Raw genomic sequence first — 14,619 nt, forward strand, 5'->3', positions numbered from 1 at the left:
CCAAAATGAAACTGAGTCGGAATCTCTCCTTGTGCTAAAAGCATCTCAGCCCCTTGTGCCTGCCACGGCGTAGCTCAGTCCCCAAAGCACCCTTGAAAAGAGCCCCCTTTCCTCTCCTCCTCTTCATCAAGGCGACGCAGGAACGCTTACCTGGCAAGACTCTGCTTCCGCACCTGAGCTGTAGCCAATTCTACCTTCTTCTCTCTCTCTCTCTGCTCCTTTACTCCCAGCAAACAGGCTTGCTCCTCTGTCAGTCTGTGTCCTATTTAACTCCCCTACCCCACAGGAACCAGCGGCAGAATTAAGCTGACAACCACAGAGACTTAGCCGACTGCTCTGGATGGCTGGGCTAGAGAGTTGATCAGTTTCAAATCCTGTTGTAGAATGATCCTGTCTTTCCCTGAGGTATTAGGAACTGCCTGCCACTCTCTGCCTCACTCTCGCTCTCCTCATTCCCACCCCCCATTACTCAGCCTGGCTTTGCCTAGGTTATTATTGACGGCTCTGATGCTCTTGATCGCCCAGCTCCAGTGCAAGCAAAGGGAGAGCAGTGTTCAAAAGACGATTGAAGGCTTCCTCCTGTATCTGCCTGTGCTGAGAACTTTATTCAAGGCACAGCTAGTGGGTTGTTTTTCAGAATTAAATTTCTACATTTCCCTAAAGGGAGGTGCTGGGCTGCGAGTCTGATTGGATGTCATGCAAGCTACTAAACCAGAGCCTTAATCATAGCCATGTTCAAACTGTTACTTAGGGCTGGTTCACACATGTAGGTTCATCGCTTCATTATTATAATATAATCTGCACGTGTGAATGGACCATAATACACACCCTCAAACACAATTTCAGCAGCTCTCACGCTAAGTGGCTCAGTCAAACATAGAGAAATCAGTTTGATATAAATATACATAGGAACCCGTGGAAAGGGAAAGGCACTTGGCACATGTTCCAAGGTAGTACCTTATTTCACATATGCTGGGCTGGTGCCTTTGCTTTAAGAACAGGATGCAATGTTGAGTCCTGGTAAATCCCAGCTCAGATTAAGCCCTGGGCAAGGCTCAATTCAGGCACTCCTGAGGTCAATCCCAAAATCTGTTTTCAGTGCCATTCTACAACTCTGAAATGTGAAGAAGAAGAAGAAAAAAGGGGGGTAATGGTGGCTTTTGAGCAAGTGCGAAGTGCATTTCCTTTATGAGTTATGACAAAATTACATTGGCCCTTCCCTCAACACACAAATAGTGTGTCTATGATCTTTACTGGTTACAAGGTTTGACTCCCAGCATCTGTCTGTTTGGCAGTTTTGTGCTAATTATGCTTCTTGGGATTTCCACTTTTTTTCTGAGAGGGAATCCAAGCCTTTAAAAAATGTGATCAAGATTCATTCCAATGTAACGGCTTATCAGGAACATGTTATGCACAATTAGCAATAAATTGAATTACAGTATTAAGCTATCACAATTAATTGATTCTTACATCCATCATCGGTTTCGGTTATCACTCATAATTACTGTTGTACTGCTAAAAACATGCATCCGGAGTTATGGTGACCATCTTTTAATACATGTGTTGCAGAACAGAACAAGTGAATTTCATCTTTTTACTCCATCTAACTAGAATTCTACCATCTCTCGGTTTGATCAGATAAGCAATATAAATCATTCAAAGATATCCAGAGCTTTACAGAGTCATGTTTTCATATCTGGAAAAGCATTTTGGTTCCAAAATTGTTCAGTGAATATTTTTACAACTGTTGAAAAGTTAAAGATCTATTCCTCCTGTTTTTATTTTACCAACATCTTTTAGAAGCCTCATCAAAATGGAGCTGATAAAAGCAAAACTGTTATCTTTCATTATTCTGGTTATTTCTGTCCAAATAACTAGAATGACTGTGTTGTCAATAGCTGCATGATAAGCAGAAATTAAACAGTTACATTTTTTTTTCTGGAGTAGAGATGCATGGCAAAGCTCCATCTGAGCTGCATCTGTTGAATACCTGCTTTATGTGTAAGGATTAAAGGCTAATTTTTTTTAGGAAAAAAATTAAAGCTCTGTATCCTCCAAGTAACATTCCTCTGCCTTCATCAATGTGAGCATTTAGAACAAAACACTCAGGGCATGCACTGAGGGATCTCTGACCCAGTGCACCTGAATGGGAATTGAGTGTCTAGATTGAGTGTTAAATTCTGATGCAATCAAGGCTAATCATACAGCAGCATGAACTAAACACCCCAGCACAGGGCAGATTGTAGCTTTAAAGCCCTAACCTATACTGCCATCTCAAATGGTTGAGCTTGTAAGTTAATCATTACAGTGCAGATACATTTATACATGTAGTCACATGTCCCTGAACAGGCAGAGATGTCCCTGAACAGGCAGAGACTGTAAGGGAAAGTTAAGTGCAACATAAGGCGACAGTCATAGTCTACAGTCCCTTGAAATCAAAGGGATTTGCTTTTGAGCAATTACACGTGCAATTCCTATGGAATTGGATGGGATTAGAACATTGAAAAAACTTCACCTAGGCTGTTTGGTGTGGGGACTGTGGTGGTGGACTTGCTTTTCTGATGGGATTGGTAAGAAATAGTTCTGTGGGTCATTTAGACTTTGTGTCAATTACACCCTAATCCTAAATATATTTACTGTGAAGCAATTTCTGTCAAGTTCAGTAGTTTTTTTTCTGTGATAGTTGCAGTTCTAATTGTGGTTAGTAGATGGGACATTCTATAGAACAACAGAGATTTATTTCTGAGCAATCATGATTAGTATTTTACTGCCAATGGACAATTGTCCAACACATGATTTTCCTAGATTACATTCATCGATACAGGGTTCCCCCCCCCCCCATATTTAATAGCTATGTGATAAAATATAATATTAAAACGTGGAAGACTTATTGGCTCACATTATATCCAGCCAAGTAGATGTATTCATGAGCATTTCAAATCATTCACATATTTATGTACAGATATGAAAAACCTCTTTTGTTGACAAGTGTGTGCTGTATTCTTCAAAAGGAAATGTTTCGCACACGGTGTATGCGTGTATATTATATTTTTAAGAGGAAAAGTTTGGCAGACAGTTGGGTCTTTGCCTCTGATTTGAACAATTATTTTGCTGATGGATTCCAGTCTAATTACTGACTTTGGAGAAAGACCACCTTTTTGTTTGTTTCTTTTTAAAAGTTGAAGGTGATTTGCAAGAGCATTCCTTCTGAAGCTGTGTCTTTCCTGAACAGTTTGTTCAGGTTTTTAAAACCTAACATTAAGAACTCTAGCCCCATAAACTCTAAAATACTAATTTAAAACAGCGATTACTACATTAAATCGGCGTCCCACGAAAACCCTTACTTAAAAAATCCCTCCTAACAAGGAGGAGGGGGGAACGGTGGGTCCCGATGATGTAAAGGGACCCTCAGACAGGAGGACAGAGTCCTATGTTCAGATCTTGCATTACATCAGCCTCCAGGATAACAGCTGGAAGGTGCATTGCCCAAGGAGTGGAGAAGATTCTGTTAGAACAGTGCTGCTCATAAGAGCTGGAGCACGTACTGATAATAATATCACTTGGAATGCATAAGATCATAAACACACACACACACACACCAGTGTTTTTAGAGCTGAGTTTAGTCTTTTATCAAGAATATAACAGTGAGGCAAGGAATAAAGAGTGCTTTGTAGAGATTATCTCCTAGTTGTCTTTTGAAAGTTTTCTACGCTAAAACTCCTCTTGGGCGGTAAGGTCCTACTTGTCTCCGATCATTCTACTGCAGACCAACAAGGCTGCCTTCTGAAATATTTGGGTACTTGCTTGCAATCTCTGTATTATAACTCTAGCTCTGTTCATGAGGGGACGGGGGAGTTCAGTGGTGTGATGATTTAGTGCTGACAGATTAGGCACTGGGCACAGCAGCGCAAAGTTAGTGGCTTTATAATATGTTCTGATGCTTTAGGGAGAAACCAGACATTTGGGATGCATTCCTCACAAAAGAAAGGGAAAAAGGTACAAGAAGACTATAACTCATCTGCACCTCTACAGCCTCTATGACAGCCAACCCACAACTGTGGGCCAAACCAGACACTATATATTTTATTTATTTCGTTATTTAACTTTAAATTCTGGCTTTCTCTCCAATGGGGTCTCAAAGCAGTTTACATCATTCTTTTCCCTCTGTTTTATCCCCACAGCAACCCTGTAAGCTAGGTTAGACTGACAGTGCATAACTGGCATGAGGTCAGTGGGGATTCGAACCTGGGTCTCCCAGAAACTAGGCTGACACTCTTACTATGCATGCCTCTTCTCAAAGCTGCTTTTCCTCTTGGTGTGAAAAGGCATCTGGAGAGGGACAGGCCTGAGAGGAAAAATGGCCACTGAGCAAAGGCTGTGCACCTTTTCCCCATTCACCCTCTCATTGCTGCTGATTGCAATCTCCTGCAACTACTGTTTGATTTATTTAAAGAAAGAAAGAAATGGAACTCCTTTTTGCCATCTTTGTGCAGGTGGACTGAGCTGGCAAAGTCACTAAAAACCCTATATGTGTTCTTAAGTTGTTAAGAAACCAAGGCCCCTTCCGCACACGCAATATATTGCGTTTTCAAACCACTTTCACAACTGTTTGCAAGTGGAGTTTGCTATTCCGCACAGCTTCAAAGAGCACTGAAAGCAGTTTGAAAGTGCATTATTCTGTATGTGCGGAATGAGCCCAAGTGAACCCCTCGCTGAGATATTTTTCCTCGAGACGATTTTTCCTTAAGATATTTTTCCTCAAGACGGTGCTTGTTTATCTATTTGTTTAGACACCACTCTTCAGCTAGTGAGTTATGATTTGCATTTAATCAGCAGCACCATCTTTTGGAGGAAGGGGGAGGGAAGTGAGGAAAGGACAAGGATGGACAGAGAGAAAGGGTGGAGGAGTAAAAAAAGTATACTGATTAAAAGTGGGCTCCGTTTTGCAAGCTAGGTTTGAAGATGTGTCCCATGTCTGGAAACACTATAGGCTGGGTTGTTGTCGTTGTTGTTATTGTTGTTGTAGGCTATTTTAGGGTTGCCAGCTTTGCATTAAGAAATACCTGGAGATTTTTGGGGGAGAGCCTGAGAAGGATGGGGTTTGGAGAAGGGAAGGGCTTCATTGGGATATAATGCCAGAGAGTTCACCTTCCAAAGTGGCCATTTTCTCCTGGCCTATGTTTAGTCCATGATGTTTGGGGCACATAACAAAATCCACACAACATTAGGGTCAAACTGAAATGAAACAGTACAAAATATTTGGTTGAATCCACTGAACGATTTCCACATGCGCCAGAGTTCTTGTGCGAATGGAAATGTGAGGGGGGGAAATCTCATGCTAGCTCCTTGAAGAGTTAAATGTAGCATGTTTTGAACTGTTTTTCTGCTTGTGCAGGATGCTGTACAGCCACTGTCTAGGCATTATAAGATATAGGTAAGAAAATGCTTAGTGTTGCACAAGAGCCTATGTGTGCAGACCTGAGCTAATTCTGTTTATATTTCCACTTGTGGTTGCTAGATTCATGGAGCTGAATAGTAATTATGTACCTATTAATTCACCCCTTGAGTAAATAGCTCAGGCTTGCCTTCATCTCTGTTGTAGTAACATCCTCACCTGGACCAGTACCACTAAACCATTATTTGGTTCTAAATTGTAAGATGCCTAATTTCAGTCCTTCCTTAGTTGTTTATTTAATAATGTTAGTAGCTGGAAAATCAAAATCGCCAGGAGATTAAAAACCCACTCACCCACTGGACTAATTCCCTTTAGGAAATCATGGCCCATAGCAAATTGGTCAAGTTTCTGATTGGTCAGGTGGGTAAGGCTTTTTCCTGCCCCTCACATGCATCATTCAGAGCCAGAATGGCAGGGTGCTAAGAGTAGTGGACTTTAATCTGGAGAACTGCTTTGATTCCCTATTCCGCCACATGAGTGGTGGACTTTAATTTGGAGAGCCGAATTTAATTCTCCATTCTTCCACATGAAGCCTATTGGGTGACTTTGGGCCAGTCACAGTTCTCTCAGAACTCTCTCAGCTCCACCTACCTCACAAGGTGCCTGTGGGGCGGGGGGAGAGGAAGGAAGGTGATTGTAAGCTGTTTTGAGTCTCCTTAAAGGGAGAGAAAAGTGGGGTATAAAAACCAGCTTTCTTCTTCAGCCAAATCGCTTTTGAGATAGGGGTTGAAATCCATCTTTTTCTTCTCTGCACCTTATTCCACTGGAAATGTCTGGTTGTTGTATGCCATGAGTGGAATTATTGGAATGGTTGGGAAGAATTATTGGAATATGGATGGACAGAAGAGCTTGTATATAGTGTTTGTGTTCATATTGCAATCTTGTGCTGTGATTTCAGAGATGTGAGAAGTTAAGGCAAAGGGCGTCCGAGAGAATCTGGTCATTGCAACTGGAGCTGCATCATTTGGAGACGAGCTAGAACAGTACAGATTTGGCACGTTTCAAAAATCTAATTCAAGGTTTTAAAATATTTTGAAACCCCTTTGATATCAATGACACTTCTTCCCAGAAAGGTATGCATGGGAGTGTAGCCTGAGTATTACTTTTGCTGACTATGAAGCCACATGCAGTAAAATGAGTCGGACCATTGGCCAATCACAGTCTTTCTCCAAGAGAGCCAAGAGGTTTTTCAGATCCCCTGATCCTTTTAACTGGATATGCCAGGGATTGAACTGCATGCAAAGCAGATGCTCTACCACTGAACCCACCACACTTAAGCAAGGCTAAACTTTTGCAAGCTAAAGAAGAGTGCTTTATTTTTAGTGACTGCCCAGGTTTGAGGTTTAAGAGCAAAACAAGGATCTTTTCCCCATCCTTGGAATTTCTATTTTCATATAAATGAGGAGCAAGCTCAGAGCCACATGTTGTTGGAGCTGCAGAAACAGGGACTGTAGCAGCCTGGTGGAGCAGGCTGCCCAATCTGTCCCCAGCACACTTTGGTCTGCTATTAGAGTCAGGGGTGGAGGGAGACAGGCAGAATAGATGAGAAAGACAGCTCTTTCTCAGCATTAGCCACTTTTCCTTTTGGAAGCAAACATAGACCAGTTGGTAAAGAATGCCCAAATTGATGCCCATGGTTGCAGAACTCATAAGCAATTTGAACATGGCTACCTAAACTGCATTACATCATACTAAATATCATAGATTATGATGCGTAAGGAATTGCACTGTTAGTGATAAGCATGCTGCTGCTTTAGCCCCCCCCGCCCCAATGTGCAATATCAGGGTAAGACCCTGACCTATCTATAGAGATACTGAAGAGATTTTCTGAGTTAATGTATATGAAGCACTGGGAGAAAGGCCCTGTATACATATGTAAGTAACAAGAGGTGAAAAGTAAATTGCTTGTCTCACTCTTCATAAAGATATCAACATGATTGTTTACTCTTTTCTGTCAAAATTATTAAGGCAAGCCATTTCTGAAACTACAGATGCATGACAATGAAACCTCTCCACCAATGCATGAACTAGGCACAGTCAATGAAAAATCTCATGACATGCAGTCAACAAAACTATAATACATTCACATATGTTCTTGCAACATAATAGAGAGGCACAGTCTGCTAGAAAGTGTTTTGTATTCCCAGCCAGATCCCAAGGGAATGCTTGAAGTCAGAAAGTTTCTGATCCTTCCTACCTTTGAATTAACAGCCCATATGTTCATGTAAAGCATGGACATCATTATTAACTAAGCAAAGCCTTGTTTTTAAGCAATTAGAAATATAATCCTCATAAAATCAAGCAATTCTAAAGATTTATAACGATTTACATGTAAATTTCATAATTTGAACTAAAACATGTATATAATGTATAACATGTATATAATGCCTCCCCATGGGAAAGTAACTGTTAGCCAAACACTTAAGGAGGAGAAGAGTGGGAAACAAATAACTTATGATTTGACATGGCCATTCATTTTAGAGCCTGTGTGGTGCAATCTTCACTGTGATATTGCTAATGCTTAGAGGAGCTTAAAAAAATAGCTCCGAGGTCATAATTCATTTGGATTTATAGGTGCTGTGAGTCTCTGAGGAATCAGTTCTTTAACAATGAGTTACATAAAACAAGATGTCTTAATATATCTATCCGTGGCAAACCAAGAATCTGCTTTGACTTCCAAACTAGAATATTACAGTATCCACACATGCTTTCATCATCCTTTCCCTTCTTTTCATATGCTGTCTCCCAAAGCTGCATTTTGCCAGTCTTTTGAGGTAGTGTGCTGTTGTACCACTTAAGCAGGAAGGTATCCTGCCCACAGGGGTTATATTACAATATACATTAACAATCTCACTCGGAATTAACAAACATCACTCTCAGACCTAGTAACTATTAAGGCAATACCATCTGTAAATCCGCCATTTAAAAACCGGTGCCCGGGTCTTGTGTACATAACAGTAAATCAACACAAAGTCCGTGATCAAAGCCAAATTCTATGTTCTGTTGAACATAAACAGAGTCTGTGATCAACAACCTGGCAGATACCTGGATAACAACTCATTTCGTTATAACTTCCTCAGAAATCTTTTCCATCTTGTCCAGGTAAGATCATTACTCCACTATCTGCCTTGCATCCAAGAGCAGATTCTTGATTGTACATGAAATCTGCAGTTTCTAGCATGCTTCATGGTCTTCCTGCCCATTGATCAGCAGCTCTTGACTACCATTTTGGCAGCTTCTTTTTTAAAAACGGTAATTGCTATGGTGTCATGGCCATTATTGATTTTTTTAAAAGCCCCCCAAGGGCTGTCTGGTGGAACAGCAGAGCAGGAAGAGGAAATAGACAGCTAGGAACAGCTGACAGAGGAAAGTGCGTAAAAAGCTCCTTATGTGCATCACTGTACACCTGCGTTTGCAGCAGAAGTCTGACACTTAAACAGCTTACATATTTTTCTGTCTCTTACCTCTGGTTCACCACAGAGTTTTGATCAGGAAATATTGCAGGTGTGGGCCATCAAGGACCATAACATCTGAAAAGATGGCTCAGATCATTTGAAATATGCAATGAAGTCTAGAGGGTCTTCACACAGGTGGTGAGATTGCAAGTGTTGGGCTCTCAGTGTGGGCCAAATTAGCATTGACTGATCTGTGAATTAAATGTCTGAGCATTTCTTATTGGAAAAAGCGGCAAGATCCACCCAGATTATCATCACCATCACACAGCAACTGTGGCATCATATTAATGACACTTGTGCCGACTTCTTGTGAAATAGGTTCCTCTTCTTTGAAGTGCTTCCTGGAAGCTGCATTTTCAGGTGTTTTAGGATGCCACAACCAGAATAACAAAACGGTCTTCTGACACCTCATCAAATATATTATGGTATGAGTTTTCATGAGGCAGAGCTGACTTTGTTAAGATGCCTGAAGTTACTTGTGGTTGGAGGAAAGGTTTATATCCAGTGATGCAAACAGCAAAAGGGCTTGGGGGAGGAAGCTATTAAAAACTGAGGTCAGAAGGCCCAGTTTCCCAGAATGCAGTGTGTTACACTCCCAGCTGTTGGCAAATTGGCAAAGTAGGATGAATCTAACCAGTATACACAAACCTATAAAGAGGAAAAATTACTTTTTGTAATAGGCTACACACCTCAAGTTTCTGTTGAGTCCTAAACTCGTTAGTATCAAATCAGCATGTGAATTTCAAGTCAACAGCTCAACTGAGAGTGGTCTGTAATCACTCTTAGAAGAGATATTGTTTTTACTTACAGTGTTATGTAAAGTAACGCACCTTGTACTAGGAAACTTGGCTTTCTGCTCTCGCTCTCTCTGCGCAGCTCTCAAATATCCCTTGCTTACTTCCAAATGCCAATAGAATCCTTCAGAAAATACTTATTTAAAGGAGACAAGTAATAATATTAACAATTAATAACTTCCTCCTCCCTCTTTCTGCAGTTTGTAGCTCTAGGTATAAATCTTTCTGCCAACTGAATGCAGCACTTCATAGATCTTCCCAGCCTCTGTCTCACATAAATTTATGTTGTAATAAATATGTTATTCGTTAAGGTGCCTCAAGAGTCTTCAGTTATTTCATCTCAGAACTTCTAGTTCTGGCGGTTACCATGTTCTATCATCAGTGTTATTCAAAGATGGTAGCCATCGCAAAGCCTAATTATCCAGAGTGAAAGAGGAGCAATGCATTGTGGGGCACATGCATTGTGACTGGACTGGGTCAGGTTTCTGGTTCCATTGAGACTGAGACCTAAGTAACCTGATAGGGCTAATACCGAGTACTATAAATATATATTTTAGCAGGAAAAAGTTGGATGAAATGTTGCTGCTTGCCTTTCTTTTTAGTACAGAGTGAAGCTAAGCTTCCTTGGGTAATCCTCAGAGTAGGAGGTCGGGTTATCTAAGTACTATTATAAGAAGAACCCTCTTCATCTCTGCTTCGAAAGAAAACACATGCCCAATGGTCTTTTCTGCACAGCACAAATATAAAATCTTGAGGATGTTATAAAAAGCATTTTGGGGAGGAACTCCGCACAGCTGTCTCCCCCAAGACATCTTCAGCTTGACCCAGATTTTCCAAAAGTTGCTAACTAGTGACCTTTTTTCCGCAGGACAGGTTGAAGATGTTTTTCCCAATGCTGTGTGGAGAGCAGCCCAGTTTGTTTTTCCCACCCAGCTGAAATCTTTTTACTTTCATTTTTCCCCACCGGCGATTTACCACTGCCCTTCTCTGTTGCAACTGCCATTTTGTGAAGATCTCCTAGGACGTTTGCTCTGCAGAAATCCCAGCCGCCTGCCTTTTTATTGAGTAAAGTACATGATTGAACTCAGTTCTTCTTGCCAATTTTAGCAATATATAGTTTTACTGTTTTTTTAATAAAAATAGAGCACGCGTCTTTGAAGCTTTACAGACTGAATATGAAATAGTGGTGCAACAACGTAGGCAAGTGGCAAATCATTGCGAGGGGAAACAGAAGTAGAAAGATTTTCGTTAGGCAGGAAAAATAACACACATGGAGGGGGGCTGTCTCCTCAAATGCTTTATTATTGCCTGTGTGGACAAAAAATGAGGAGGCAGGTTTGTTTAAGATGTCCTCAGGGTGTCTTTTATTTTATTTTATTTTTGGTTTTGCAGAAAGGACCAATGTGAGACCGAGAAAGGTCTCATCTTTTGAGAGATGATTTCTAGAATCCAGCCAGAAAAAGTTGCATGTGAGAGCAACTTGTCTGTACCTCTTCCAATTGTAATCCAGATCCAAATGTTTTGTCTCTCTCGATGGGAAAGGAAAAGGCCTTCTCTCACAGGCACTTTAATTTCCCTCAGAGGTCCATCTTGGGTTCAGGAATGGCTCAGGGTTTTAATGCTGTCTTTTTCAACTTCTTGACAGAAGGTCCGTGTTCCTTCTGGGTGCAGCAGAAATGATGGAGGTATCACTTTTTTTTGTACTTCCCACTGTCCCTGTTATTGCTCACTTATTTGTCTGGAAGACTGTACACACAAGGCATTCCCTCATTCCTTCTTTGGAGGATACATATTGGAGTTTGGAGAAAAGGCAGTCATTTGGGAACCCTGACTCTAGTAGTGACATTTTCCCACTGAATTATATCCAGTTTTTTTCCAAACTCATCTCAGAATGCTAAGAGGCTTTTCCTTAATACTATGCATGAACTCTGTGGAAGATAGTAAGAAGGGAATTCTAACTGAGGCTTTCAGAATATGACACACGCACATACTGAAAGTAGCCTCTGGGCTTCTGAAAATAACGGGCTTCTGTTTTTGCCACTGTTTTATAGGAAATTAGCTATGGTGGACCCTAAAGAACAAGGAGGAAACTCTAGTTAGACCAACAGTGGTTTAAAATGTAGGATTCAGTTTTTCACACTACACTTCAGGCTACACGTTACGGATAAAGGGGGAAAGCGTGAGATAATTCTGGAGCACCTTTGGCCGATGTAGCCCATTTTCTGGCAAATTTCCTATACTCCCAGAAGCCAGAAAAGACCGATTCTGAACCTTACATTTCGCCTTTAAAACACTTGTTTGCACAAATGAAAAGTCAAATTTTGCTTGTGTTGCTGCAGTTTGACATTTATGTAGCACTCAGCCTGTGAGAGTGATATTGTACAGAATATAAAAATTAATCCTATTTGAAGGACTGCCTTTCCTGCACTGATTTCTACACAACAGCATTTGTTGGTTGTTCTGACACCTGCAGATGTTTGTTCCACTGCTGCTCATGAATAGGGGTGGTTGTTGTCATCGTTTTTGGTAGCTGCCCTGGCTCTACGGGACATTTTCCCTGAATGACTCAAGACAAACGTTTAAAGGTTGCTAGCTGTTCTTTCAAATTCCTTGGTCTTTGTTTTGATTGTATTTTATTTCTGCCAATCGTTTTGGATTCAATTTATCATGATGTTTACATCAGCAGCAGTTCAAGATCCCTTACAGTCCTGCTGCAAGCCATGTGCCTGCAGCATGGGAGCATGGGAAACATTGACTACACTTACAGTGTCTGCCACATGGGTGCTTTAAACACCCCATCTGCAGTGCAGACAGGGTGTGGGGTGCACTTGCCATGGGACTCAATGCATAGGATGGGAGGAGTCTTCTGGTGTGTTTCAGAGGTGCTTTGATGAAGCTTTTCCTCTGAGAAATATCTAGAGCAGACAAGGGAGAAAGAGATGACAAAAGAGCACTGAAGTTTGATGACACTCAATTTAAATCCCTTATTTCTTAGTTCTGCTGCCTGGCATGCAAGCTACAGGACCACACTTTTGCCCTGTGGCTTGTTTGTTGTTGAGAAAAACCTCCTACTGTGAATTCTGGCCTTGTGCCTGAGCTGGAGGCAAATAAGTTGATTACCATGACAACACCTGCCTGTTCTTATTAAATCATACAGGGGACCAAATGGTTCCAGGGTTAGAAGCTGCAGAAACCTAATTGTAGCTCATGCCCAGAATGAAAGCAGCCGTTTATGCCAGCATGCTCTAGTGGGCAATGTTATCTCTGGTGCAGAAGATTTTTGAGATGGGCTAAAATGTACAACATAGTTGAAAATGAAAATTGTATGTGGCTATTCGTTTTGTTTAAACTATTCATATGTTGCCTTTTCATCAATTCCAAAGAGGTTGTGGGAGAAACAAATTAATATTTATTTGGATACCAACCCTGACAAGCAAAAGGATATGGGGCCAGAGAGACAGTGCTCCAAGCCAGTCCTTGGGGCAGTGACGGAAGAACCAAACATGTCACTGAAATTTAGAACTCCTCAAAGCTTAATTTTTTTAAATTCTAGAACCTCCAAATCTTGATCTGAAAATTCAGAGAGTCATTCTGAAATCTGTCATGCTGAATCTGCTTGTGAGCCATACTTACTTGAATGAGAATTATGGATTTAAATATTCTTTCAAACCATATGCATTCTTGCAGTATGTTAACCTTTTTGCCATATGTATTCTCATGACTTTCTATCTTACAAGCAAAACCAGATACATGCCTTAAGACTGTCACAAGTTATCATGCAGCGCAATCATGAAAATAATTTATGTATGAAAACTAATGTGTATGTGGACCTAAGACAACAAAAACCACGATGCAGTGTCGCCCCTCAAAAATACAAGTTTTTTCTCTCTCTTTGTACCTTGATTGTTCTAACCCACATCTAGCGCCAGTCATGTGATATGCTTTTCCTACAGTAAATGAGGAATGGAAAGGCCACTGCAGGGAGGCTAGCCTTGTGAGAGTAACAGAGAAAGCCATATTCACCTTTTAAAAGCAGAGAAATATGAACTCCAGTGTTTCAGTGATACAGCAAAAGAGTAATTCAAAGTAATATATTTTAAGATCACAAAATGGTGCATAGATGGAAAGAAAACCATTGTGTTGCTACATGACAAGCTTTATCCAGTAGTTTACTTGTGACATTCATGTGGCCACAAAACACTCTTGACTTCAACAGGGGAGCTAAATGGGAAGGAAAATCCCATTGTCCTAATGATAAAATATCACATTTTGAACATTACAAAAAATACAACATCCCTACAAGTAGCTATGTCTCCTTAGAAAGGACATTTGGATAATGCACAACCAGGGAACATCCATGTACCTAATGTTCTTTTTTTACAGCCCTATCCAAAGCCCAAGGTGACTGGGGATGGTGTCACTGCCGCCCCGCCCCGCTCCACTGCCTCCAGAGGGCTTTCAGGCGAAGCAGGAAAGCAACTTAAATGGAAAAAACCCTGCCCAGCTGAAAGCATTCCATAGGACTAAATGGAGTAATGCCACCCTTTTGGATGGTGTAAGTCCATGGCCCAGCCGCTGCGTTCTTAGCCCTAAACCCTAGGTGGAATCTGACTAACATCACCGCCCCCCCCCCCCCATTCCTGGGTGTCTTCCAGGTTTCACCACCAAGGAGCTGAGGGGTGGCCAAACACCAGAACATTTACTCCCTGTGCTGGTGGGGGTGTTAATATAACTTATTTCCAGCGTGTTTTGGCCTAGTTCCAGTGGCCACACATACCTCTCAGCTTCCATTCAGTAAGAATCAGAACATAAGCTGCCCGAATAGTTATAAATCACTTCACCAGCAGGAAGAAAGGCAGCTCAAAAAGGTTGTAGGGCAAAAAGGCTCAAAAAGTACGTAGGAAAAGGTTGAACA

At 41.2% G+C, this 14,619-nt stretch overlaps 2 protein-coding genes across 8 annotated transcripts in view; one reads left to right on the forward strand and one right to left on the reverse strand.

Annotated features, from left to right (window-relative positions):
• The window catches only part of CACNA2D4 (calcium voltage-gated channel auxiliary subunit alpha2delta 4), a 197,073-nt gene that overhangs the window by 127,652 nt on the left and 54,802 nt on the right, over positions 1–14,619 (forward strand). The window lies entirely within an intron of this gene.
• LRTM2 (leucine rich repeats and transmembrane domains 2) overlaps positions 1–14,619 on the reverse strand; it is a 34,424-nt gene that overhangs the window by 15,643 nt on the left and 4,162 nt on the right. Inside the window, exon 3 of one of the 4 annotated variants that reach the window (XM_048499817.1) lies at positions 958–1,114. The exons of 2 other annotated variants lie outside the window; for them this stretch is intronic. The gene's annotated coding sequence lies outside the window, so the exon portion shown is untranslated. Of the gene's footprint in view, positions 1–150; positions 422–957; positions 1,115–14,619 lie in introns of those variants that run through there. One more of the 4 variants, XM_048499814.1, reaches the window with a different exon arrangement.

Source organism: Sphaerodactylus townsendi, linkage group LG06 (assembly GCF_021028975.2).
Source record: "Sphaerodactylus townsendi isolate TG3544 linkage group LG06, MPM_Stown_v2.3, whole genome shotgun sequence".
Classification (NCBI taxonomy): domain Eukaryota; kingdom Metazoa; phylum Chordata; class Lepidosauria; order Squamata; family Sphaerodactylidae; genus Sphaerodactylus; species Sphaerodactylus townsendi.